The following is a 3,283-nucleotide window of genomic DNA, read 5'->3' as shown; positions in this document are numbered from 1 at the left end:
TAGAGAGCGAAGTAATTAGCGAGGAGGGGAGAGATAGAGAAGCGAAAAGAAAAAGCGAGGGAGGGGAGAGATAGAGAGAAAGAAAGCGACGGAGGGGAGAGATAGAGAGCGAAAGAAAGCACGAGGGGAAAGATAGAGAGGGCGAAGAGATAAGCGAGGGGGGAGAGATAGAGAGCGAAAGAAAGCGAGGAAGGGAGAGAGTGTGTGAGAAAGATAAGAAGGAGAAAAAAGAATGCGTACACGTTCTTTCTCGTGTATGGTTTGTCTTTATGGTGCGCCACTGTACTACACCATGAGCGTGATGCCTTGAATGCCTCCTTTGACTCCCGCGCATTGTGATTAACCGTCCTTTTCTAATTAATATACAGCCAGAAAAATTAGGAATTAACGTTTTTCCTCGAACATTGACCCCGCAACATTGAGTGTTTGCGATCACGGAGAGAGCAGCGTACATCTGTGTTGTTCTTTGATAAAATGATCTCAACCGAATTGTATTCCTGAGCATTTAATCATGTGGCGCGTATATGCAGAGATCTAGACAACTATTACAACAACATAACTACATTTCCCGAAGCGTAGTGGCTGCTAATGACTAAACCAATGCTACCTCTTCTATCCTCTTTTAATTTAGCGCGGCTAACAATAATTATATTACGCCCTTTATCAGTGCCACGCACGAATGCCGCTCAGAGAGCTAGGGCGGTAGAGAGAGAGAGAGAGAGAGAGAGAGAGAGCGAGAGCGAGAGCGAGAGCGAGAGACGGTTAGGTTGGAGCTTATTGCCATATTTTTTAAGGACGTTTGGTGATTCATTTGTCACTCGTTTATATAACCATGCCGTGTGAGGTTGGTTGTTCGTCGCAGACTATTTTCGGTGTTCTTGTAGAATGTTTGGTATGCTTAGTTATGTGCGCGTGTCCTGCAATGCCTCGCAGCGTGTGAGCATTTTTTTTGGTCGCAAATTTATTTCCCATATATTTCCCACTTGCTTCTCATCTGAAGGAATGCGATATTGCGAACTGCATAATTTATTTGTCAATATATTCTATTATATAGCATACACTCCACTTTCTCACTCACGTCTCTGCATTTCTAATATTTTACATTTCGTGAAAAGATTCTGGGAGAATGATTGATCAGACGTTATGTACAATAACGGAGTGTTTCTGTCTTGTGTATAGCTCCCCCCCGATACAGAACTGATGTAATACAGCTGATGTATCTCTAAGCTTCAATATACCTAACATCGAAGTCTGTTTGGAATTATGATAAATGTACTTTATGACACATCTATCTTGCGATTGATCTAGCTTACGGTAAATGTACGTCGTTGCTAATAGGCAATACAGCTATTATGTACGTTATGACTGAAATGTCGTTCGAATTATGATCGATGTACTTTACAACTGTTGTACCTCACAGCTAACGTACTGTTGTATGTGCAACTACTGCAGTATATAACTAATCCATCTCAGAGTGAAGTGTTTCCAAACATGTCGAACTCACAATTGAAATAAGTACTTGATCCATTTTCCTGTAGCGAGAGTGTTCGGCTGTAATTTGTTAGTCCTCGATATTAATGTTTATTCCCATATTCTGTAAGATCGAGTAATAAGCGATATTCGCTGAGAAAATTAAGCTTCACGTTTGATTGCATGTTTTGCATTACTTGCAATACTTCCACAAATACACCCACTATATAGTATTTTAATTATATTGGTATGAATTGATGAATTCTACTCAATCCCTCGTGCACGCGTATAGTGACAAGCCTGTCAATCATTGAATGGATTTCGATTATTAGTTAGGTTCAGCGAATAAACGTGCTGGGCATAAGAGGTCTCAGTCTACGGCGAAAAAAGCAGTTGCACACAATTTCTCTATAAACTCAGAAATAAACTCTGCTAGAATTGTACGTGAATGTCATCTGCGATCTGTTTATCGGTTAGAAATAATATTCAAATAATAGTGGAGTGTAGCATGAAGGACGTGCAAACTATATTGGCAGCGAATTCGTTATACGTATTTGTTGTTACATATTTGCACGCGAATCTCGCTCGTGAATTATTCGCAGCACGGAAACAATATTAGCAACAATCTTCTAATTAGAACTATGAGCCATGCGTTCTACTCGCTGCGCTGGGGACCTGTGATTTAATTCTGTCAGAGATGGATAGAGAAATATTGGGGACAGCGAGAGAGAGAGAGAGAGAGAGAGAGAGAGAGAGAGAGAGAGAGAGAGAGAGAGAGTAAGGAAGAGAAAAAAGATGCGTACACGTTTCTTTCTCGTGTATGGCTTTCTTTATTGGTGCGCACTGTACTACACCATGAGCGTGATCCTTGGAAATGCCTCCTTCGACTCCCGCGCATTGTGATTAACGTCTTTTCTAATTAATATACAGCCAGAAAAATAGGAAGTTAACGTTTTCCCCGAACATTGATCCTCTTAAGAGGTGTTTGCGATCACCAGCGTACAATCTGTGTTGTTCTTTGATGAAATGATCTCACCGAATTTGTAATCCTGAAATTTAATCATGTGCGCGTATATGCAAGATCTAGACAACCTATTACAAAAACATAACTACATTTCCCGAGTTAGTGGCTGCTAATACTAAACCAATGCTACCTCTTCTACCTCTTTTAATTTACCGCTAACATAATTATATACCCCGCTTTACAGTGCACGCACATGCCGCTCAAGAGAGTACGCGTGGCTGCACATATTCGTGCCACTGCGCTGACCGAATTGTTTATAACGGCAAAATATCTTCAATTTACGTATTAACAAATAGGCAGTGAGTGAATCTCGACAGGCGTAATTCGTTTTTCCAACGAAATGATTTCCGTGTTCATAAAGCCGGTCGTGGATCAATTGCTGATCGCCTGATGGAAGATGGCGGTGGTGGGCGGTGGTGATGGATGCATATGTGGTGTATGTAACATACATACATACAGTATGTTCACGAGAAAAGGCCGAACGAGATGGCGTTTGATATGACAGGGAGAGGAAATGGTTGTGGACGAAGAGGCGGGGGTTGGTGTGTTACAGGAAGTAAAAAAAGAGGATTCGTGATGGAGAGATGAAGCGAAGCATCGCAGGGGCGTCGCTGTCATGGGGGGAGGGGTAAGCCAAGGCAGGAGTGTTGGATTGAAGAGATAAAGGGGTGGGGAAGTGCTGGGGGCGTGCAGGGAAGGTGGTAAAGAACATTTGACAGAGAGAGATAGAGAGAGCGAGAGAGAGAGAGAGAGAGAGAGAGAGAGAGAGAGAGAGAGAGAGAGAGAGAG

General features: G+C 42.2%; 1 protein-coding gene across 4 annotated transcripts in view; it reads left to right on the top strand.

The window, feature by feature from the left end:
- Positions 1–3,283, top strand: part of LOC106806327 (type I inositol 1,4,5-trisphosphate 5-phosphatase-like) — a 64,307-nt gene that overhangs the window by 498 nt on the left and 60,526 nt on the right. The gene's annotated exons all lie outside the window — the stretch shown is intronic.

The sequence above is a fragment of the Priapulus caudatus genome, unplaced genomic scaffold (genome assembly GCF_000485595.1).
Source record: "Priapulus caudatus unplaced genomic scaffold, Priapulus_caudatus-5.0.1 Scaffold154, whole genome shotgun sequence".
NCBI classification, from domain to species: domain Eukaryota; kingdom Metazoa; phylum Priapulida; class Priapulimorpha; order Priapulimorphida; family Priapulidae; genus Priapulus; species Priapulus caudatus.
Note: the sequence above shows the minus strand (reverse complement) of the source record. Positions and strands in the feature narration are given on the sequence as shown.